Here is a 22190-nt window from a genome sequence, read left to right on the forward strand (position 1 = left end):
CAGCAGCCATGAAGCAAGTCAGTTTTTCAGTTGAAATCAAGATCTACTTTGTTTTTTGTGTATGGGTGGTTTGAAAAGATCACTTAAATTGTTACGTATTTTGAAATAAAGATGTATTCATTATTATGAACGTTGACAGAAAGGATATTGTATTTACATTTCCCACGTGTGCTTGCCTTGTATAAATCGATGGAGTTTCAACAAAGGCATTTGACTTCGGTTCATGTTAGCCTATACTGCCATCTGCAGCATTACCGCGGGTGTCTTTTACTTCTTTTGACAATAATATGGATCATTTCACAGTCCAATGTAAGAACATGTAGTCGTGGCCGAGTGGTTAAGGCGATGGACTAGAAATCCATTGGGGTTTCCCCGCGCAGGTTCGAATCCTGCCGACTACGTAAGCTTTCTTTTTAATTGTATGTGTTCATTCCTAATACATGTTTAAAGATGAGGAATTTGAAATATTACTGGTTCTACTTCATATCGCACCGGTTCATTTTGTTAAAGAATGTTCATTTTGGCACCATTCCAAATGCTGTGGTTTCTTTAAAGAAGAGAAGTCATGGCCCGTACGGGGATCGAACCCGCGACCTTGGCGTTATTAGCACCACGCTCTAACCAACTGAGCTAACCGGCCACACGCATGGAGCGCGTTAATAAAACCCGAGAAAAACAAGGCCTGCGGACATTATGATTACCAAGATGTTATGTTAAACTCAACAATAACACATTCAAAGTATTGGAAAGGCATAATTAGAGGTCTCATCTTTATGAGGCAGTTTAGCAGTGTGAAGAAAGTGGCGAGGTGCGGGCTTGCGGTGACTTTCTCTCATTTAAAAAGCTGTGATTTGAATACTAAAAAGAAAAACATGTAAAATTACCAAGCATTCGGTGGACGTTTTAGAAATAAATTAACAAGAACTGTTGTCAGAAGTGGGGTTCGAGCCCACGCCTCCATGGAGACTGCGACCTGACCACAGCGCCTTAGACCGCTCGGCCATCCTGACTTACACCGACGACTTTGCACAACGCTGCAGCACACTGCTGAACCTCCCATGTCTGACGCTGCAGTAAATCACCTGGCGTGTGCGTGTACTTGTTCTTTTTCTGTTTATATTAAGGAGGGCGACAGGTTTTGTCGCATTTTGTATGGAATCACAAGGACACTCCTCTTACTGAAAGAAAATATACTGCAAACAGAGCGATCGCTTCACGGTTTGAATCAAAATCAGAACAGTCTGTTAGCAAATGAACTTCATCAAAAAACCACAAAGGCATTACATAAATGTTACAGATATATTTCGTAGACAGAACAGTTGTAACATATTTGAGTACATTTCTAAACAATCTGCTAATAACAGACATAATCTCAAAGCGCTATAATTTATTTTCAGATCTTATGAAAGACAAGTATGGTTGCGCATTATATCACAGAAAACAGGATAATCCTAGCGCTTCATTTAATCCCTCGGGTTGTACCATATGGAGATAGAAGATCCATTTGGATTCACATTGTAATAGTTTTTGATCGAGATTATCACGTCCTCGAGCTTGAAATATTTTTTGTATGCTGCGGTATTTCAGATCTGAAATGGAATGTTTGGCATCTACGAAATGTCTAGCTAGTGGTGAATGGATATCTTTTCTCCTAATTGAACTTTTATGCTTGCTCATCAATGCGCAATCGTCACTGTCTAGTAGTTTTACCAACATATTGCAAATGGCAAGGACAAAAAAACAAATAAATGACATGCGTTGAAGCACAGGTCATCACTTGTAAGACACTGTACTCTTTTTTCGTTGTATGGCTTGTAAAACGCAAACGCATTATCACAGGCGGCACAATTACGACATGGAAAATAATCCAGTAGATTTGTCCAGTACACCTAGATCTCTCGAACATGTCAATGAGTCAGCCCTTAATAAACACTGTCCGTGTTCATTTCTGTGTATATGACATTGTCTATAACCAATATCTGTTATGTAAGCGTATTGGTATGAAACCAATCGCAATTAATGCGATCCGTGTTTTCAGTCAGTTTGATAGTTTTAATCAATCATCGAAAAAGCAGCAGTGCTTTGCAACTGTAGTTCATCTTTCTTACGTTTTGGTAAGACACCCACTCAGAACGTGTCCGCTTCCTCCAGCCCCCTAAGGAACACTGGAGCGGTCATCAATAACAGCGAGCAGTTGGTCAAAAACAACACTCGCTGTCTTCTTCACGCTCAAAAACGAACACTCTCACTCTTCCTCGTGGGTAGCGAGCCCAAACACTTTCAAAACGCATTTCGCTAGCAAATCACTATAGAAATGATCCCTGAAAGTATTGTTTTATGGGCAAGTGGCCGACCGTCTCCCTCCAACTCTGAGTGGCACCGGTAGCTGTGCCGGTGACAAATAAACAGGAGCACTTTCATATAATGCAATTGCTGTAGCCCAGTGAGTTGTTACAATAACATTTCAAACTCATTCCAGACTGCAGGCGGTTAAAAGCTTAATTGGGTTCAATTTTTTGGTATGATTTAAAAAGTACGAGCCAGTTGCCTCATTTGCATTGCCTGCCTTCCTCCTTTGCACTGTGACGTCTATCAAATGTGTGCTTAAAATCTGATGAATACGATTCCCATTTGAACCGTAAATATTTTAATTATACGCATACAGTGTTCTGTTGGGCTCCGAGGGTGTTATCTAATAAAACAACGTAATCGGTGAGCGCGTTCGGCTTAACCAAAACGTTGCTGTTTCAAGCCCACGCAGGGACGAGGCATTCTTTTTGTCAATCGCCTTTCTGTCAAGCCAGTAAACCTGTATATAATAAGAAACATTCAACAGCTCGGAAACACCATAATAGAATCCAATGCGTTTACAAATGTGTTTTGAAACTGTTCATTTTTCACCCAAATGCGGTTCTCAAAAATTGTTTTGCCTACATTTTTCTATTGCTATTATTATTTTTTCCAGAGTAAGACGAAAAAGCAAACATCCATGAAATAGGTAAACACTGCTACAGCGCTTGAACTGTCTCAACAAACGTTCAGCTCTAAAACGTGTACATTGAAAGTCTATTAACATCTTTAACACAATCATGTGTGTTCCAATAGCGGCTATTCCACATGGTGATCAATAAAGTGAATGCTGGCTTTGTTCACATATTAGCAAGACGTTTTCAGGATTCACGCATATTCTGAACAAGCACACTAGAATATGGTAATGAAAGGACAGGAAAATAACAGGTTTATTGGCTTTGGTCTTGTATCGTCACCCTGACTACTGTCAGGTAAGGAAGTGGCATTAATCAAAACGTAATTATGTAAGGTTACCAATGCGCAAATACGAAGCATATTAAAACTTCTTCACAATCTTAAATCTTCCCACATGCATTTCAAACACTTACTGATAAGTACGGCCCTTTCCCAATGTAACTGCTTTGTTTGAACACCAAAGATGGCTTGGATATTTATGAAACCACGATACTATTGTTCCCACTTTCTTTAGAACTACCAAATGTGCGCTTCCCATGTCAGCCCTAGTGGCCTAATGGCTAAGGCCACTGGCCTCCTAAGCCAGGGATAGTGGGTTCGAGTCCCATCTGGGGTGGGGTTTTGTTATAAAATCGAACATAATTGTGTTATGTTTTATTGGCATGTGATATTTTGTAGATCTTGTTATCTGCTAAGTCCGCTCACGCTAGCCACAACGTGCTTGAGTGCTGTGGCAGCAGCCATGAAGCAAGTCAGTTTTTCAGTTGAAATCAAGATCTACTTTGTTTTTTGTGTATGGGTGGTTTGAAAAGATCACTTAAATTGTTACGTATTTTGAAATAAAGATGTATTCATTATTATGAACGTTGACAGAAAGGATATTGTATTTACATTTCCCACGTGTGCTTGCCTTGTATAAATCGATGGAGTTTCAACAAAGGCATTTGACTTCGGTTCATGTTAGCCTATACTGCCATCTGCAGCATTACCGCGGGTGTCTTTTACTTCTTTTGACAATAATATGGATCATTTCACAGTCCAATGTAAGAACATGTAGTCGTGGCCGAGTGGTTAAGGCGATGGACTAGAAATCCATTGGGGTTTCCCCGCGCAGGTTCGAATCCTGCCGACTACGTAAGCTTTCTTTTTAATTGTATGTGTTCATTCCTAATACATGTTTAAAGATGAGGAATTTGAAATATTACTGGTTCTACTTCATATCGCACCGGTTCATTTTGTTAAAGAATGTTCATTTTGGCACCATTCCAAATGCTGTGGTTTCTTTAAAGAAGAAAAGTCATGGCCCGTACGGGGATCGAACCCGCGACCTTGGCGTTATTAGCACCACGCTCTAACCAACTGAGCTAACCGGCCACACACATGGAGCGCGTTAATAAAACCCGAGAAAAACAAGGCCTGCGGACATTATGATTACCAAGATGTTATGTTAAACTCAACAATAACACATTCAAAGTATTGGAAAGGCATAATTAGAGGTCTCATCTTTATGAGGCAGTTTAGCAGTGTGAAGAAAGTGGCGAGGTGCGGGCTTGCGGTGACTTTCTCTCATTTAAAAAGCTGTGATTTGAATACTAAAAAGAAAAACATGTAAAATTACCAAGCATTCGGTGGACGTTTTAGAAATAAATTAACAAGAACTGTTGTCAGAAGTGGGGTTCGAGCCCACGCCTCCATGGAGACTGCGAACTGACCACAGCGCCTTAGACCGCTCGGCCATCCTGACTTACACCGACGACTTTGCACAACGCTGCAGCACACTGCTGAACCTCCCATGTCTGACGCTGCAGTAAATCACCTGGCGTGTGCGTGTACTTGTTCTTTTTCTGTTTATATTAAGGAGGGCGACAGGTTTTGTCGCATTTTGTATGGAATCACAAGGACACTCCTCTTACTGAAAGAAAATATACTGCAAACAGAGCGATCGCTTCACGGTTTGAATCAAAATCAGAACAGTCTGTTAGCAAATGAACTTCATCAAAAAACCACAAAGGCATTACATAAATGTTACAGATATATTTCGTAGACAGAACAGTTGTAACATATTTGAGTACATTTCTAAACAATCTGCTAATAACAGACATAATCTCAAAGCGCTATAATTTATTTTCAGATCTTATGAAAGACAAGTATGGTTGCGCATTATATCACAGAAAACAGGATAATCCTAGCGCTTCATTTAATCCCTCGGGTTGTACCATATGGAGATAGAAGATCCATTTGGATTCACATTGTAATAGTTTTTGATCGAGATTATCACGTCCTCGAGCTTGAAATATTTTTTGTATGCTGCGGTATTTCAGATCTGAAATGGAATGTTTGGCATCTACGAAATGTCTAGCTAGTGGTGAATGGATATCTTTTCTCCTAATTGAACTTTTATGCTTGCTCATCAATGCGCAATCGTCACTGTCTAGTAGTTTTACCAACATATTGCAAATGGCAAGGACAAAAAAACAAATAAATGACATGCGTTGAAGCACAGGTCATCACTTGTAAGACACTGTACTCTTTTTTCGTTGTATGGCTTGTAAAACGCAAACGCATTATCACAGGCGGCACAATTACGACATGGAAAATAATCCAGTAGATTTGTCCAGTACACCTAGATCTCTCGAACATGTCAATGAGTCAGCCCTTAATAAACACTGTCCGTGTTCATTTCTGTGTATATGACATTGTCTATAACCAATATCTGTTATGTAAGCGTATTGGTATGAAACCAATCGCAATTAATGCGATCCGTGTTTTCAGTCAGTTTGATAGTTTTAATCAATCATCGAAAAAGCAGCAGTGCTTTGCAACTGTAGTTCATCTTTCTTACGTTTTGGTAAGACACCCACTCAGAACGTGTCCGCTTCCTCCAGCCCCCTAAGGAACACTGGAGCGGTCATCAATAACAGCGAGCAGTTGGTCAAAAACAACACTCGCTGTCTTCTTCACGCTCAAAAACGAACACTCTCACTCTTCCTCGTGGGTAGCGAGCCCAAACACTTTCAAAACGCATTTCGCTAGCAAATCACTATAGAAATGATCCCTGAAAGTATTGTTTTATGGGCAAGTGGCCGACCGTCTCCCTCCAACTCTGAGTGGCACCGGTAGCTGTGCCGGTGACAAATAAACAGGAGCACTTTCATATAATGCAATTGCTGTAGCCCAGTGAGTTGTTACAATAACATTTCAAACTCATTCCAGACTGCAGGCGGTTAAAAGCTTAATTGGGTTCAATTTTTTGGTATGATTTAAAAAGTACGAGCCAGTTGCCTCATTTGCATTGCCTGCCTTCCTCCTTTGCACTGTGACGTCTATCAAACGTGTGCTTAAAATCTGATGAATACGATTCCCATTTGAACCGTAAATATTTTAATTATACGCATACAGTGTTCTGTTGGGCTCCGAGGGTGTTATCTAATAAAACAACGTAATCGGTGAGCGCGTTCGGCTTAACCAAAATGTTGCTGTTTCAAGCCCACGCAGGGACGAGGCATTCTTTTTGTCAATCGCCTTTCTGTCAAGCCAGTAAACCTGTATATAATAAGAAACATTCAACAGCTCGGAAACACCATAATAGAATCCAATGCGTTTACAAATGTGTTTTGAAACTGTTCATTTTTCACCCAAATGCGGTTCTCAAAAATTGTTTTGCCTACATTTTTCTATTGCTATTATTATTTTTTCCAGAGTAAGACGAAAAAGCAAACATCCATGAAATAGGTAAACACTGCTACAGCGCTTGAACTGTCTCAACAAACGTTCAGCTCTAAAACGTGTACATTGAAAGTCTATTAACATCTTTAACACAATCATGTGTGTTCCAATAGCGGCTATTCCACATGGTGATCAATAAAGTGAATGCTGGCTTTGTTCACATATTAGCAAGACGTTTTCAGGATTCACGCATATTCTGAACAAGCACACTAGAATATGGTAATGAAAGGACAGGAAAATAACAGGTTTATTGGCTTTGGTCTTGTATCGTCACCCTGACTACTGTCAGGTAAGGAAGTGGCATTAATCAAAACGTAATTATGTAAGGTTACCAATGCGCAAATACGAAGCATATTAAAACTTCTTCACAATCTTAAATCTTCCCACATGCATTTCAAACACTTACTGATAAGTACGGCCCTTTCCCAATGTAACTGCTTTGTTTGAACACCAAAGATGGCTTGGATATTTATGAAACCACGATACTATTGTTCCCACTTTCTTTAGAACTACCAAATGTGCGCTTCCCATGTCAGCCCTAGTGGCCTAATGGCTAAGGCCACTGGCCTCCTAAGCCAGGGATAGTGGGTTCGAGTCCCATCTGGGGTGGGGTTTTGTTATAAAATCGAACATAATTGTGTTATGTTTTATTGGCATGTGATATTTTGTAGATCTTGTTATCTGCTAAGTCCGCTCACGCTAGCCACAACGTGCTTGAGTGCTGTGGCAGCAGCCATGAAGCAAGTCAGTTTTTCAGTTGAAATCAAGATCTACTTTGTTTTTTGTGTATGGGTGGTTTGAAAAGATCACTTAAATTGTTACGTATTTTGAAATAAAGATGTATTCATTATTATGAACGTTGACAGAAAGGATATTGTATTTACATTTCCCACGTGTGCTTGCCTTGTATAAATCGATGGAGTTTCAACAAAGGCATTTGACTTCGGTTCATGTTAGCCTATACTGCCATCTGCAGCATTACCGCGGGTGTCTTTTACTTCTTTTGACAATAATATGGATCATTTCACAGTCCAATGTAAGAACATGTAGTCGTGGCCGAGTGGTTAAGGCGATGGACTAGAAATCCATTGGGGTTTCCCCGCGCAGGTTCGAATCCTGCCGACTACGTAAGCTTTCTTTTTAATTGTATGTGTTCATTCCTAATACATGTTTAAAGATGAGGAATCTGAAATATTACTGGTTCTACTTCATATCGCACCGGTTCATTTAGTTAAAGAATGTTCATTTTGGCACCATTCCAAATGCTGTGGTTTCTTTAAAGAAGAAAAGTCATGGCCCGTACGGGGATCGAACCCGCGACCTTGGCGTTATTAGCACCACGCTCTAACCAACTGAGCTAACCGGCCACACACATGGAGCGCGTTAATAAAACCCGAGAAAAACAAGGCCTGCGGACATTATGATTACCAAGATGTTATGTTAAACTCAACAATAACACATTCAAAGTATTGGAAAGGCATAATTAGAGGTCTCATCTTTATGAGGCAGTTTAGCAGTGTGAAGAAAGTGGCGAGGTGCGGGCTTGCGGTGACTTTCTCTCATTTAAAAAGCTGTGATTTGAATACTAAAAAGAAAAACATGTAAAATTACCAAGCATTCGGTGGACGTTTTAGAAATAAATTAACAAGAACTGTTGTCAGAAGTGGGGTTCGAGCCCACGCCTCCATGGAGACTGCGAACTGACCACAGCGCCTTAGACCGCTCGGCCATCCTGACTTACACCGACGACTTTGCACAACGCTGCAGCACACTGCTGAACCTCCCATGTCTGACGCTGCAGTAAATCACCTGGCGTGTGCGTGTACTTGTTCTTTTTCTGTTTATATTAAGGAGGGCGACAGGTTTTGTCGCATTTTGTATGGAATCACAAGGACACTCCTCTTACTGAAAGAAAATATACTGCAAACAGAGCGATCGCTTCACGGTTTGAATCAAAATCAGAACAGTCTGTTAGCAAATGAACTTCATCAAAAAACCACAAAGGCATTACATAAATGTTACAGATATATTTCGTAGACAGAACAGTTGTAACATATTTGAGTACATTTCTAAACAATCTGCTAATAACAGACATAATCTCAAAGCGCTATAATTTATTTTCAGATCTTATGAAAGACAAGTATGGTTGCGCATTATATCACAGAAAACAGGATAATCCTAGCGCTTCATTTAATCCCTCGGGTTGTACCATATGGAGATAGAAGATCCATTTGGATTCACATTGTAATAGTTTTTGATCGAGATTATCACGTCCTCGAGCTTGAAATATTTTTTGTATGCTGCGGTATTTCAGATCTGAAATGGAATGTTTGGCATCTACGAAATGTCTAGCTAGTGGTGAATGGATATCTTTTCTCCTAATTGAACTTTTATGCTTGCTCATCAATGCGCAATCGTCACTGTCTAGTAGTTTTACCAACATATTGCAAATGGCAAGGACAAAAAAACAAATAAATGACATGCGTTGAAGCACAGGTCATCACTTGTAAGACACTGTACTCTTTTTTCGTTGTATGGCTTGTAAAACGCAAACGCATTATCACAGGCGGCACAATTACGACATGGAAAATAATCCAGTAGATTTGTCCAGTACACCTAGATCTCTCGAACATGTCAATGAGTCAGCCCTTAATAAACACTGTCCGTGTTCATTTCTGTGTATATGACATTGTCTATAACCAATATCTGTTATGTAAGCGTATTGGTATGAAACCAATCGCAATTAATGCGATCCGTGTTTTCAGTCAGTTTGATAGTTTTAATCAATCATCGAAAAAGCAGCAGTGCTTTGCAACTGTAGTTCATCTTTCTTACGTTTTGGTAAGACACCCACTCAGAACGTGTCCGCTTCCTCCAGCCCCCTAAGGAACACTGGAGCGGTCATCAATAACAGTGAGCAGTTGGTCAAAAACAACACTCGCTGTCTTCTTCACGCTCAAAAACGAACACTCTCACTCTTCCTCGTGGGTAGCGAGCCCAAACACTTTCAAAACGCATTTCGCTAGCAAATCACTATAGAAATGATCCCTGAAAGTATTGTTTTATGGGCAAGTGGCCGACCGTCTCCCTCCAACTCTGAGTGGCACCGGTAGCTGTGCCGGTGACAAATAAACAGGAGCACTTTCATATAATGCAATTGCTGTAGCCCAGTGAGTTGTTACAATAACATTTCAAACTCATTCCAGACTGCAGGCGGTTAAAAGCTTAATTGGGTTCAATTTTTTGGTATGATTTAAAAAGTACGAGCCAGTTGCCTCATTTGCATTGCCTGCCTTCCTCCTTTGCACTGTGACGTCTATCAAACGTGTGCTTAAAATCTGATGAATACGATTCCCATTTGAACCGTAAATATTTTAATTATACGCATACAGTGTTCTGTTGGGCTCCGAGGGTGTTATCTAATAAAACAACGTAATCGGTGAGCGCGTTCGGCTTAACCAAAACGTTGCTGTTTCAAGCCCACGCAGGGACGAGGCATTCTTTTTGTCAATCGCCTTTCTGTCAAGCCAGTAAACCTGTATATAATAAGAAACATTCAACAGCTCGGAAACACCATAATAGAATCCAATGCGTTTACAAATGTGTTTTGAAACTGTTCATTTTTCACCCAAATGCGGTTCTCAAAAATTGTTTTGCCTACATTTTTCTATTGCTATTATTATTTTTTCCAGAGTAAGACGAAAAAGCAAACATCCATGAAATAGGTAAACACTGCTACAGCGCTTGAACTGTCTCAACAAACGTTCAGCTCTAAAACGTGTACATTGAAAGTCTATTAACATCTTTAACACAATCATGTGTGTTCCAATAGCGGCTATTCCACATGGTGATCAATAAAGTGAATGCTGGCTTTGTTCACATATTAGCAAGACGTTTTCAGGATTCACGCATATTCTGAACAAGCACACTAGAATATGGTAATGAAAGGACAGGAAAATAACAGGTTTATTGGCTTTGGTCTTGTATCGTCACCCTGACTACTGTCAGGTAAGGAAGTGGCATTAATCAAAACGTAATTATGTAAGGTTACCAATGCGCAAATACGAAGCATATTAAAACTTCTTCACAATCTTAAATCTTCCCACATGCATTTCAAACACTTACTGATAAGTACGGCCCTTTCCCAATGTAACTGCTTTGTTTGAACACCAAAGATGGCTTGGATATTTATGAAACCACGATACTATTGTTCCCACTTTCTTTAGAACTACCAAATGTGCGCTTCCCATGTCAGCCCTAGTGGCCTAATGGCTAAGGCCACTGGCCTCCTAAGCCAGGGATAGTGGGTTCGAGTCCCATCTGGGGTGGGGTTTTGTTATAAAATCGAACATAATTGTGTTATGTTTTATTGGCATGTGATATTTTGTAGATCTTGTTATCTGCTAAGTCCGCTCACGCTAGCCACAACGTGCTTGAGTGCTGTGGCAGCAGCCATGAAGCAAGTCAGTTTTTCAGTTGAAATCAAGATCTACTTTGTTTTTTGTGTATGGGTGGTTTGAAAAGATCACTTAAATTGTTACGTATTTTGAAATAAAGATGTATTCATTATTATGAACGTTGACAGAAAGGATATTGTATTTACATTTCCCACGTGTGCTTGCCTTGTATAAATCGATGGAGTTTCAACAAAGGCATTTGACTTCGGTTCATGTTAGCCTATACTGCCATCTGCAGCATTACCGCGGGTGTCTTTTACTTCTTTTGACAATAATATGGATCATTTCACAGTCCAATGTAAGAACATGTAGTCGTGGCCGAGTGGTTAAGGCGATGGACTAGAAATCCATTGGGGTTTCCCCGCGCAGGTTCGAATCCTGCCGACTACGTAAGCTTTCTTTTTAATTGTATGTGTTCATTCCTAATACATGTTTAAAGATGAGGAATTTGAAATATTACTGGTTCTACTTCATATCGCACCGGTTCATTTTGTTAAAGAATGTTCATTTTGGCACCATTCCAAATGCTGTGGTTTCTTTAAAGAAGAAAAGTCATGGCCCGTACGGGGATCGAACCCGCGACCTTGGCGTTATTAGCACCACGCTCTAACCAACTGAGCTAACCGGCCACACACATGGAGCGCGTTAATAAAACCCGAGAAAAACAAGGCCTGCGGACATTATGATTACCAAGATGTTATGTTAAACTCAACAATAACACATTCAAAGTATTGGAAAGGCATAATTAGAGGTCTCATCTTTATGAGGCAGTTTAGCAGTGTGAAGAAAGTGGCGAGGTGCGGGCTTGCGGTGACTTTCTCTCATTTAAAAAGCTGTGATTTGAATACTAAAAAGAAAAACATGTAAAATTACCAAGCATTCGGTGGACGTTTTAGAAATAAATTAACAAGAACTGTTGTCAGAAGTGGGGTTCGAGCCCACGCCTCCATGGAGACTGCGACCTGACCACAGCGCCTTAGACCGCTCGGCCATCCTGACTTACACCGACGACTTTGCACAACGCTGCAGCACACTGCTGAACCTCCCATGTCTGACGCTGCAGTAAATCACCTGGCGTGTGCGTGTACTTGTTCTTTTTCTGTTTATATTAAGGAGGGCGACAGGTTTTGTCGCATTTTGTATGGAATCACAAGGACACTCCTCTTACTGAAAGAAAATATACTGCAAACAGAGCGATCGCTTCACGGTTTGAATCAAAATCAGAACAGTCTGTTAGCAAATGAACTTCATCAAAAAACCACAAAGGCATTACATAAATGTTACAGATATATTTCGTAGACAGAACAGTTGTAACATATTTGAGTACATTTCTAAACAATCTGCTAATAACAGACATAATCTCAAAGCGCTATAATTTATTTTCAGATCTTATGAAAGACAAGTATGGTTGCGCATTATATCACAGAAAACAGGATAATCCTAGCGCTTCATTTAATCCCTCGGGTTGTACCATATGGAGATAGAAGATCCATTTGGATTCACATTGTAATAGTTTTTGATCGAGATTATCACGTCCTCGAGCTTGAAATATTTTTTGTATGCTGCGGTATTTCAGATCTGAAATGGAATGTTTGGCATCTACGAAATGTCTAGCTAGTGGTGAATGGATATCTTTTCTCCTAATTGAACTTTTATGCTTGCTCATCAATGCGCAATCGTCACTGTCTAGTAGTTTTACCAACATATTGCAAATGGCAAGGACAAAAAAACAAATAAATGACATGCGTTGAAGCACAGGTCATCACTTGTAAGACACTGTACTCTTTTTTCGTTGTATGGCTTGTAAAACGCAAACGCATTATCACAGGCGGCACAATTACGACATGGAAAATAATCCAGTAGATTTGTCCAGTACACCTAGATCTCTCGAACATGTCAATGAGTCAGCCCTTAATAAACACTGTCCGTGTTCATTTCTGTGTATATGACATTGTCTATAACCAATATCTGTTATGTAAGCGTATTGGTATGAAACCAATCGCAATTAATGCGATCCGTGTTTTCAGTCAGTTTGATAGTTTTAATCAATCATCGAAAAAGCAGCAGTGCTTTGCAACTGTAGTTCATCTTTCTTACGTTTTGGTAAGACACCCACTCAGAACGTGTCCGCTTCCTCCAGCCCCCTAAGGAACACTGGAGCGGTCATCAATAACAGCGAGCAGTTGGTCAAAAACAACACTCGCTGTCTTCTTCACGCTCAAAAACGAACACTCTCACTCTTCCTCGTGGGTAGCGAGCCCAAACACTTTCAAAACGCATTTCGCTAGCAAATCACTATAGAAATGATCCCTGAAAGTATTGTTTTATGGGCAAGTGGCCGACCGTCTCCCTCCAACTCTGAGTGGCACCGGTAGCTGTGCCGGTGACAAATAAACAGGAGCACTTTCATATAATGCAATTGCTGTAGCCCAGTGAGTTGTTACAATAACATTTCAAACTCATTCCAGACTGCAGGCGGTTAAAAGCTTAATTGGGTTCAATTTTTTGGTATGATTTAAAAAGTACGAGCCAGTTGCCTCATTTGCATTGCCTGCCTTCCTCCTTTGCACTGTGACGTCTATCAAATGTGTGCTTAAAATCTGATGAATACGATTCCCATTTGAACCGTAAATATTTTAATTATACGCATACAGTGTTCTGTTGGGTTCCGAGGGTGTTATCTAATAAAACAACGTAATCGGTGAGCGCGTTCGGCTTAACCAAAACGTTGCTGTTTCAAGCCCACGCAGGGACGAGGCATTCTTTTTGTCAATCGCCTTTCTGTCAAGCCAGTAAACCTGTATATAATAAGAAACATTCAACAGCTCGGAAACACCATAATAGAATCCAATGCGTTTACAAATGTGTTTTGAAACTGTTCATTTTTCACCCAAATGCGGTTCTCAAAAATTGTTTTGCCTACATTTTTCTATTGCTATTATTATTTTTTCCAGAGTAAGACGAAAAAGCAAACATCCATGAAATAGGTAAACACTGCTACAGCGTTTGAACTGTCTCAACAAACGTTCAGCTCTAAAACGTGTACATTGAAAGTCTATTAACATCTTTAACACAATCATGTGTGTTCCAATAGCGGCTATTCCACATGGTGATCAATAAAGTGAATGCTGGCTTTGTTCACATATTAGCAAGACGTTTTCAGGATTCACGCATATTCTGAACAAGCACACTAGAATATGGTAATGAAAGGACAGGAAAATAACAGGTTTATTGGCTTTGGTCTTGTATCGTCACCCTGACTACTGTCAGGTAAGGAAGTGGCATTAATCAAAACGTAATTATGTAAGGTTACCAATGCGCAAATACGAAGCATATTAAAACTTCTTCACAATCTTAAATCTTCCCACATGCATTTCAAACACTTACTGATAAGTACGGCCCTTTCCCAATGTAACTGCTTTGTTTGAACACCAAAGATGGCTTGGATATTTATGAAACCACGATACTATTGTTCCCACTTTCTTTAGAACTACCAAATGTGCGCTTCCCATGTCAGCCCTAGTGGCCTAATGGCTAAGGCCACTGGCCTCCTAAGCCAGGGATAGTGGGTTCGAGTCCCATCTGGGGTGGGGTTTTGTTATAAAATCGAACATAATTGTGTTATGTTTTATTGGCATGTGATATTTTGTAGATCTTGTTATCTGCTAAGTCCGCTCACGCTAGCCACAACGTGCTTGAGTGCTGTGGCAGCAGCCATGAAGCAAGTCAGTTTTTCAGTTGAAATCAAGATCTACTTTGTTTTTTGTGTATGGGTGGTTTGAAAAGATCACTTAAATTGTTACGTATTTTGAAATAAAGATGTATTCATTATTATGAACGTTGACAGAAAGGATATTGTATTTACATTTCCCACGTGTGCTTGCCTTGTATAAATCGATGGAGTTTCAACAAAGGCATTTGACTTCGGTTCATGTTAGCCTATACTGCCATCTGCAGCATTACCGCGGGTGTCTTTTACTTCTTTTGACAATAATATGGATCATTTCACAGTCCAATGTAAGAACATGTAGTCGTGGCCGAGTGGTTAAGGCGATGGACTAGAAATCCATTGGGGTTTCCCCGCGCAGGTTCGAATCCTGCCGACTACGTAAGCTTTCTTTTTAATTGTATGTGTTCATTCCTAATACATGTTTAAAGATGAGGAATTTGAAATATTACTGGTTCTACTTCATATCGCACCGGTTCATTTTGTTAAAGAATGTTCATTTTGGCACCATTCCAAATGCTGTGGTTTCTTTAAAGAAGAAAAGTCATGGCCCGTACGGGGATCGAACCCGCGACCTTGGCGTTATTAGCACCACGCTCTAACCAACTGAGCTAACCGGCCACACACATGGAGCGCGTTAATAAAACCCGAGAAAAACAAGGCCTGTGGACATTATGATTACCAAGATGTTATGTTAAACTCAACAATAACACATTCAAAGTATTGGAAAGGCATAATTAGAGGTCTCATCTTTATGAGGCAGTTTAGCAGTGTGAAGAAAGTGGCGAGGTGCGGGCTTGCGGTGACTTTCTCTCATTTAAAAAGCTGTGATTTGAATACTAAAAAGAAAAACATGTAAAATTACCAAGCATTCGGTGGACGTTTTAGAAATAAATTAACAAGAACTGTTGTCAGAAGTGGGGTTCGAGCCCACGCCTCCATGGAGACTGCGAACTGACCACAGCGCCTTAGACCGCTCGGCCATCCTGACTTACACCGACGACTTTGCACAACGCTGCAGCACACTGCTGAACCTCCCATGTCTGACGCTGCAGTAAATCACCTGGCGTGTGCGTGTACTTGTTCTTTTTCTGTTTATATTAAGGAGGGCGACAGGTTTTGTCGCATTTTGTATGGAATCACAAGGACACTCCTCTTACTGAAAGAAAATATACTGCAAACAGAGCGATCGCTTCACGGTTTGAATCAAAATCAGAACAGTCTGTTAGCAAATGAACTTCATCAAAAAACCACAAAGGCATTACATAAATGTTACAGATATATTTCGTAGACAGAACAGTTGTAACATATTTGAGTACATTTCTAAACAATCTGCTAATAACAGACATAATCTCAAAGCGCTATAATTTATTTTCAGATCTTATGAAAGACAAGTATGGTTGCGCATTATATCACAGAAAACAGGATAATCCTAGCGCTTCATTTAATCCCTCGGGTTGTACCATATGGAGATAGAAGATCCATTTGGATTCACATTGTAATAGTTTTTGATCGAGATTATCACGTCCTCGAGCTTGAAATATTTTTTGTATGCTGCGGTATTTCAGATCTGAAATGGAATGTTTGGCATCTACGAAATGTCTAGCTAGTGGTGAATGGATATCTTTTCTCCTAATTGAACTTTTATGCTTGCTCATCAATGCGCAATCGTCACTGTCTAGTAGTTTTACCAACATATTGCAAATGGCAAGGACAAAAAAACAAATAAATGACATGCGTTGAAGCACAGGTCATCACTTGTAAGACACTGTACTCTTTTTTCGTTGTATGGCTTGTAAAACGCAAACGCATTATCACAGGCGGCACAATTACGACATGGAAAATAATCCAGTAGATTTGTCCAGTACACCTAGATCTCTCGAACATGTCAATGAGTCAGCCCTTAATAAACACTGTCCGTGTTCATTTCTGTGTATATGACATTGTCTATAACCAATATCTGTTATGTAAGCGTATTGGTATGAAACCAATCGCAATTAATGCGATCCGTGTTTTCAGTCAGTTTGATAGTTTTAATCAATCATCGAAAAAGCAGCAGTGCTTTGCAACTGTAGTTCATCTTTCTTACGTTTTGGTAAGACACCCACTCAGAACGTGTCCGCTTCCTCCAGCCCCCTAAGGAACACTGGAGCGGTCATCAATAACAGCGAGCAGTTGGTCAAAAACAACACTCGCTGTCTTCTTCACGCTCAAAAACGAACACTCTCACTCTTCCTCGTGGGTAGCGAGCCCAAACACTTTCAAAACGCATTTCGCTAGCAAATCACTATAGAAATGATCCCTGAAAGTATTGTTTTATGGGCAAGTGGCCGACCGTCTCCCTCCAACTCTGAGTGGCACCGGTAGCTGTGCCGGTGACAAATAAAAAGGAGCACTTTCATATAATGCAATTGCTGTAGCCCAGTGAGTTGTTACAATAACATTTCAAACTCATTCCAGACTGCAGGCGGTTAAAAGCTTAATTGGGTTCAATTTTTTGGTATGATTTAAAAAGTACGAGCCAGTTGCCTCATTTGCATTGCCTGCCTTCCTCCTTTGCACTGTGACGTCTATCAAATGTGTGCTTAAAATCTGATGAATACGATTCCCATTTGAACCGTAAATATTTTAATTATACGCATACAGTGTTCTGTTGGGCTCCGAGGGTGTTATCTAATAAAACAACGTAATCGGTGAGCGCGTTCGGCTTAACCAAAACGTTGCTGTTTCAAGCCCACGCAGGGACGAGGCATTCTTTTTGTCAATCGCCTTTCTGTCAAGCCAGTAAACCTGTATATAATAAGAAACATTCAACAGCTCGGAAACACCATAATAGAATCCAATGCGTTTACAAATGTGTTTTGAAACTGTTCATTTTTCACCCAAATGCGGTTCTCAAAAATTGTTTTGCCTACATTTTTCTATTGCTATTATTATTTTTTCCAGAGTAAGACGAAAAAGCAAACATCCATGAAATAGGTAAACACTGCTACAGCGTTTGAACTGTCTCAACAAACGTTCAGCTCTAAAACGTGTACATTGAAAGTCTATTAACATCTTTAACACAATCATGTGTGTTCCAATAGCGGCTATTCCACATGGTGATCAATAAAGTGAATGCTGGCTTTGTTCACATATTAGCAAGACGTTTTCAGGATTCACGCATATTCTGAACAAGCACACTAGAATATGGTAATGAAAGGACAGGAAAATAACAGGTTTATTGGCTTTGGTCTTGTATCGTCACCCTGACTACTGTCAGGTAAGGAAGTGGCATTAATCAAAACGTAATTATGTAAGGTTACCAATGCGCAAATACGAAGCATATTAAAACTTCTTCACAATCTTAAATCTTCCCACATGCATTTCAAACACTTACTGATAAGTACGGCCCTTTCCCAATGTAACTGCTTTGTTTGAACACCAAAGATGGCTTGGATATTTATGAAACCACGATACTATTGTTCCCACTTTCTTTAGAACTACCAAATGTGCGCTTCCCATGTCAGCCCTAGTGGCCTAATGGCTAAGGCCACTGGCCTCCTAAGCCAGGGATAGTGGGTTCGAGTCCCATCTGGGGTGGGGTTTTGTTATAAAATCGAACATAATTGTGTTATGTTTTATTGGCATGTGATATTTTGTAGATCTTGTTATCTGCTAAGTCCGCTCACGCTAGCCACAACGTGCTTGAGTGCTGTGGCAGCAGCCATGAAGCAAGTCAGTTTTTCAGTTGAAATCAAGATCTACTTTGTTTTTTGTGTATGGGTGGTTTGAAAAGATCACTTAAATTGTTACGTATTTTGAAATAAAGATGTATTCATTATTATGAACGTTGACAGAAAGGATATTGTATTTACATTTCCCACGTGTGCTTGCCTTGTATAAATCGATGGAGTTTCAACAAAGGCATTTGACTTCGGTTCATGTTAGCCTATACTGCCATCTGCAGCATTACCGCGGGTGTCTTTTACTTCTTTTGACAATAATATGGATCATTTCACAGTCCAATGTAAGAACATGTAGTCGTGGCCGAGTGGTTAAGGCGATGGACTAGAAATCCATTGGGGTTTCCCCGCGCAGGTTCGAATCCTGACGACTACGTAAGCTTTCTTTTTAATTGTATGTGTTCATTCCTAATACATGTTTAAAGATGAGGAATTTGAAATATTACTGGTTCTACTTCATATCGCACCGGTTCATTTTGTTAAAGAATGTTCATTTTGGCACCATTCCAAATGCTGTGGTTTCTTTAAAGAAGAAAAGTCATGGCCCGTACGGGGATCGAACCCGCGACCTTGGCGTTATTAGCACCACGCTCTAACCAACTGAGCTAACCGGCCACACACATGGAGCGCGTTAATAAAACCCGAGAAAAACAAGGCCTGTGGACATTATGATTACCAAGATGTTATGTTAAACTCAACAATAACACATTCAAAGTATTGGAAAGGCATAATTAGAGGTCTCATCTTTATGAGGCAGTTTAGCAGTGTGAAGAAAGTGGCGAGGTGCGGGCTTGCGGTGACTTTCTCTCATTTAAAAAGCTGTGATTTGAATACTAAAAAGAAAAACATGTAAAATTACCAAGCATTCGGTGGACGTTTTAGAAATAAATTAACAAGAACTGTTGTCAGAAGTGGGGTTCGAGCCCACGCCTCCATGGAGACTGCGAACTGACCACAGCGCCTTAGACCGCTCGGCCATCCTGACTTACACCGACGACTTTGCACAACGCTGCAGCACACTGCTGAACCTCCCATGTCTGACGCTGCAGTAAATCACCTGGCGTGTGCGTGTACTTGTTCTTTTTCTGTTTATATTAAGGAGGGCGACAGGTTTTGTCGCATTTTGTATGGAATCACAAGGACACTCCTCTTACTGAAAGAAAATATACTGCAAACAGAGCGATCGCTTCACGGTTTGAATCAAAATCAGAACAGTCTGTTAGCAAATGAACTTCATCAAAAAACCACAAAGGCATTACATAAATGTTACAGATATATTTCGTAGACAGAACAGTTGTAACATATTTGAGTACATTTCTAAACAATCTGCTAATAACAGACATAATCTCAAAGCGCTATAATTTATTTTCAGATCTTATGAAAGACAAGTATGGTTGCGCATTATATCACAGAAAACAGGATAATCCTAGCGCTTCATTTAATCCCTCGGGTTGTACCATATGGAGATAGAAGATCCATTTGGATTCACATTGTAATAGTTTTTGATCGAGATTATCACGTCCTCGAGCTTGAAATATTTTTTGTATGCTGCGGTATTTCAGATCTGAAATGGAATGTTTGGCATCTACGAAATGTCTAGCTAGTGGTGAATGGATATCTTTTCTCCTAATTGAACTTTTATGCTTGCTCATCAATGCGCAATCGTCACTGTCTAGTAGTTTTACCAACATATTGCAAATGGCAAGGACAAAAAAACAAATAAATGACATGCGTTGAAGCACAGGTCATCACTTGTAAGACACTGTACTCTTTTTTCGTTGTATGGCTTGTAAAACGCAAACGCATTATCACAGGCGGCACAATTACGACATGGAAAATAATCCAGTAGATTTGTCCAGTACACCTAGATCTCTCGAACATGTCAATGAGTCAGCCCTTAATAAACACTGTCCGTGTTCATTTCTGTGTATATGACATTGTCTATAACCAATATCTGTTATGTAAGCGTATTGGTATGAAACCAATCGCAATTAATGCGATCCGTGTTTTCAGTCAGTTTGATAGTTTTAATCAATCATCGAAAAAGCAGCAGTGCTTTGCAACTGTAGTTCATCTTTCTTACGTTTTGGTAAGACACCCACTCAGAACGTGTCCGCTTCCTCCAGCCCCCTAAGGAACACTGGAGCGGTCATCAATAACAGCGAGCAGTTGGTCAAAAACAACACTCGCTGTCTTCTTCACGCTCAAAAACGAACACTCTCACTCTTCCTCGTGGGTAGCGAGCCCAAACACTTTCAAAACGCATTTCGCTAGCAAATCACTATAGAAATGATCCCTGAAAGTATTGTTTTATGGGCAAGTGGCCGACCGTCTCCCTCCAACTCTGAGTGGCACCGGTAGCTGTGCCGGTGACAAATAAACAGGAGCACTTTCATATAATGCAATTGCTGTAGCCCAGTGAGTTGTTACAATAACATTTCAAACTCATTCCAGACTGCAGGCGGTTAAAAGCTTAATTGGGTTCAATTTTTTGGTATGATTTAAAAAGTACGAGCCAGTTGCCTCATTTGCATTGCCTGCCTTCCTCCTTTGCACTGTGACGTCTATCAAATGTGTGCTTAAAATCTGATGAATACGATTCCCATTTGAACCGTAAATATTTTAATTATACGCATACAGTGTTCTGTTGGGCTCCGAGGGTGTTATCTAATAAAACAACGTAATCGGTGAGCGCGTTCGGCTTAACCAAAACGTTGCTGTTTCAAGCCCACGCAGGGACGAGGCATTCTTTTTGTCAATCGCCTTTCTGTCAAGCCAGTAAACCTGTATATAATAAGAAACATTCAACAGCTCGGAAACACCATAATAGAATCCAATGCGTTTACAAATGTGTTTTGAAACTGTTCATTTTTCACCCAAATGCGGTTCTCAAAAATTGTTTTGCCTACATTTTTCTATTGCTATTATTATTTTTTCCAGAGTAAGACGAAAAAGCAAACATCCATGAAATAGGTAAACACTGCTACAGCGTTTGAACTGTCTCAACAAACGTTCAGCTCTAAAACGTGTACATTGAAAGTCTATTAACATCTTTAACACAATCATGTGTGTTCCAATAGCGGCTATTCCACATGGTGATCAATAAAGTGAATGCTGGCTTTGTTCACATATTAGCAAGACGTTTTCAGGATTCACGCATATTCTGAACAAGCACACTAGAATATGGTAATGAAAGGACAGGAAAATAACAGGTTTATTGGCTTTGGTCTTGTATCGTCACCCTGACTACTGTCAGGTAAGGAAGTGGCATTAATCAAAACGTAATTATGTAAGGTTACCAATGCGCAAATACGAAGCATATTAAAACTTCTTCACAATCTTAAATCTTCCCACATGCATTTCAAACACTTACTGATAAGTACGGCCCTTTCCCAATGTAACTGCTTTGTTTGAACACCAAAGATGGCTTGGATATTTATGAAACCACGATACTATTGTTCCCACTTTCTTTAGAACTACCAAATGTGCGCTTCCCATGTCAGCCCTAGTGGCCTAATGGCTAAGGCCACTGGCCTCCTAAGCCAGGGATAGTGGGTTCGAGTCCCATCT

General features: G+C 40.2%; 20 non-coding genes across 20 annotated transcripts; 6 read left to right on the plus strand and 14 right to left on the minus strand.

The window, feature by feature from the left end:
* Window positions 1–319: 319 nt before the first annotated feature.
* trnas-aga (transfer RNA serine (anticodon AGA)) lies at window positions 320–401 on the plus strand. Its single transcript has one exon. It is a non-coding gene; the product is annotated as a tRNA-Ser (tRNA).
* Window positions 402–566: 165 nt separating this feature from the next.
* On the minus strand, window positions 567–640 carry trnai-aau (transfer RNA isoleucine (anticodon AAU)). The gene has a single exon. It is a non-coding gene; the product is annotated as a tRNA-Ile (tRNA).
* Window positions 641–928: 288 nt separating this feature from the next.
* On the minus strand, window positions 929–1010 carry trnal-cag (transfer RNA leucine (anticodon CAG)). Its single transcript has one exon. It is a non-coding gene; the product is annotated as a tRNA-Leu (tRNA).
* A 1112-nt stretch (window positions 1011–2122) lies between these two features.
* LOC131730300 (small nucleolar RNA U3) lies at window positions 2123–2337 on the minus strand. Its single transcript, XR_009323987.1, has one exon. It is a non-coding gene; the product is annotated as a small nucleolar RNA U3 (small nucleolar RNA).
* Window positions 2338–4038: 1701 nt separating this feature from the next.
* Window positions 4039–4120, plus strand: trnas-aga (transfer RNA serine (anticodon AGA)). The gene has a single exon. It is a non-coding gene; the product is annotated as a tRNA-Ser (tRNA).
* A 165-nt stretch (window positions 4121–4285) lies between these two features.
* On the minus strand, window positions 4286–4359 carry trnai-aau (transfer RNA isoleucine (anticodon AAU)). Its single transcript has one exon. It is a non-coding gene; the product is annotated as a tRNA-Ile (tRNA).
* Window positions 4360–5841: 1482 nt separating this feature from the next.
* On the minus strand, window positions 5842–6056 carry LOC131730301 (small nucleolar RNA U3). The gene has a single exon (XR_009323988.1). It is a non-coding gene; the product is annotated as a small nucleolar RNA U3 (small nucleolar RNA).
* A 1701-nt stretch (window positions 6057–7757) lies between these two features.
* On the plus strand, window positions 7758–7839 carry trnas-aga (transfer RNA serine (anticodon AGA)). Its single transcript has one exon. It is a non-coding gene; the product is annotated as a tRNA-Ser (tRNA).
* A 165-nt stretch (window positions 7840–8004) lies between these two features.
* Window positions 8005–8078, minus strand: trnai-aau (transfer RNA isoleucine (anticodon AAU)). The gene has a single exon. It is a non-coding gene; the product is annotated as a tRNA-Ile (tRNA).
* A 1482-nt stretch (window positions 8079–9560) lies between these two features.
* Window positions 9561–9775, minus strand: LOC131730296 (small nucleolar RNA U3). The gene has a single exon (XR_009323983.1). It is a non-coding gene; the product is annotated as a small nucleolar RNA U3 (small nucleolar RNA).
* Window positions 9776–11476: 1701 nt separating this feature from the next.
* Window positions 11477–11558, plus strand: trnas-aga (transfer RNA serine (anticodon AGA)). Its single transcript has one exon. It is a non-coding gene; the product is annotated as a tRNA-Ser (tRNA).
* Window positions 11559–11723: 165 nt separating this feature from the next.
* On the minus strand, window positions 11724–11797 carry trnai-aau (transfer RNA isoleucine (anticodon AAU)). The gene has a single exon. It is a non-coding gene; the product is annotated as a tRNA-Ile (tRNA).
* Window positions 11798–12085: 288 nt separating this feature from the next.
* On the minus strand, window positions 12086–12167 carry trnal-cag (transfer RNA leucine (anticodon CAG)). Its single transcript has one exon. It is a non-coding gene; the product is annotated as a tRNA-Leu (tRNA).
* A 1112-nt stretch (window positions 12168–13279) lies between these two features.
* LOC131730302 (small nucleolar RNA U3) lies at window positions 13280–13494 on the minus strand. Its single transcript, XR_009323989.1, has one exon. It is a non-coding gene; the product is annotated as a small nucleolar RNA U3 (small nucleolar RNA).
* Window positions 13495–15195: 1701 nt separating this feature from the next.
* trnas-aga (transfer RNA serine (anticodon AGA)) lies at window positions 15196–15277 on the plus strand. The gene has a single exon. It is a non-coding gene; the product is annotated as a tRNA-Ser (tRNA).
* A 165-nt stretch (window positions 15278–15442) lies between these two features.
* On the minus strand, window positions 15443–15516 carry trnai-aau (transfer RNA isoleucine (anticodon AAU)). Its single transcript has one exon. It is a non-coding gene; the product is annotated as a tRNA-Ile (tRNA).
* Window positions 15517–16998: 1482 nt separating this feature from the next.
* Window positions 16999–17213, minus strand: LOC131730303 (small nucleolar RNA U3). Its single transcript, XR_009323990.1, has one exon. It is a non-coding gene; the product is annotated as a small nucleolar RNA U3 (small nucleolar RNA).
* A 1701-nt stretch (window positions 17214–18914) lies between these two features.
* On the plus strand, window positions 18915–18996 carry trnas-aga (transfer RNA serine (anticodon AGA)). Its single transcript has one exon. It is a non-coding gene; the product is annotated as a tRNA-Ser (tRNA).
* A 165-nt stretch (window positions 18997–19161) lies between these two features.
* trnai-aau (transfer RNA isoleucine (anticodon AAU)) lies at window positions 19162–19235 on the minus strand. Its single transcript has one exon. It is a non-coding gene; the product is annotated as a tRNA-Ile (tRNA).
* A 1482-nt stretch (window positions 19236–20717) lies between these two features.
* LOC131730304 (small nucleolar RNA U3) lies at window positions 20718–20932 on the minus strand. Its single transcript, XR_009323991.1, has one exon. It is a non-coding gene; the product is annotated as a small nucleolar RNA U3 (small nucleolar RNA).
* Window positions 20933–22190: the final 1258 nt, after the last annotated feature.

The sequence above is a fragment of the Acipenser ruthenus genome, unplaced genomic scaffold (genome assembly GCF_902713425.1).
Source record: "Acipenser ruthenus unplaced genomic scaffold, fAciRut3.2 maternal haplotype, whole genome shotgun sequence".
Taxonomy (NCBI): Eukaryota; Metazoa; Chordata; class Actinopteri; order Acipenseriformes; family Acipenseridae; genus Acipenser; species Acipenser ruthenus.